The sequence below is a fragment of the Aplysia californica genome, unplaced genomic scaffold, assembly GCF_000002075.1.
Source record: "Aplysia californica isolate F4 #8 unplaced genomic scaffold, AplCal3.0 scaffold00048, whole genome shotgun sequence".
Taxonomy (NCBI): Eukaryota; Metazoa; Mollusca; class Gastropoda; order Aplysiida; family Aplysiidae; genus Aplysia; species Aplysia californica.
In genome coordinates, this window is record NW_004797318.1 from 1,574,750 (window position 1) to 1,575,981 (window position 1,232).

Consider the following 1,232-nt stretch of genomic DNA (forward strand, 5'->3'; position numbering starts at 1 on the left):
AGAGAGAGAGAGAGAGAGAGAGAGAGAGAGAGAGAGAGATTCTATTTTGTTTTCCATGTCTTTAGAGCAATTGCCAGGCATTCTTATAGAAGGGATGGCCGGATTTAGTCTTTTCGTTCTTTCATTTTGATGTAGTATCCTCTGCGCATATTGTTGACAAATCATCATACTGTATCACCATAATACGAGTATTTTATACAATTAATGATACGGTTGTAGATTTCTTTGAATCAGAGACATAAAAATTGACTTTTCACAACATGTCAGAAGACTCTTCCAAGCAATTCCAAAACAACATTCGTTGAACAATATATGGCACATGCATAAATATATGTATAGTATTTTATGTCTTGACAGACGATCATAAACCAGTGTGCGTGATACAGTTTTTCTTTGGTGGCAGATGTATAAGAAGTAGATTCTTCATGTACTGCTTTTTTCATGTAGGGATTAAATTTCTTTTTAAATTTTGTTCAGGTCACGAGCACAGCATACCCAATTGCACAAACATTTCTCTCTCAAGATATGCAAGACAAATAAAATCTTGTAGTTTCGTTTACATAATTATTCTCCCTTGTGCTATAGTTTTTAACAGATATTATAATCAATTTCTTTATTCTTCGGATCTAACTGCTGACTTACAAAAAGGTGTCTCGTCGTGTCAACGCACGCTGCAGAACTTTGACAATGAAGAGATAATCTGTAAAGAAAACTTTGTTAGTGCTAATGAATAAACCTTTTCGACGTCGAATATTAATTATTTGCACTTTCGCACAAAACAGCTTAAAACAAAAACAAAAACAAAATCAAGCTTTTGACAGTTGTATGTCATGTATATTACGATTTCGGTATTTCAAGACATGCCCTTTTAATATTGGCCTCTGTTTATCTGAAATTTACTTTCGTGGTGAAACCAAAGCCAAGATAACAGACTGAGTTGACAGTTTAGAAGGGATTACTCACTATAGTACCAAGATTCGTATTTGCTGAAGTGACCCCCCCCCCTCTTCTCTTAAGAGAATTCTCCATTCCGCTGACACCAGTGAGTGTGGCGGGGAGACACAGGGACTGTCGTCTGTTTGCAGCCAGGCGAGTGGCCTGAAGGAGAGACATTGACCTCCTTCTAAAAGCACCCTAATCTTGATCCTACTAACATTGATTTGACTTTGAGGTTTAGCCTCCTGGACTGTGTATATTAGTGATTTAGTAGAGAGAGAGAGAGAGAGAGAGAG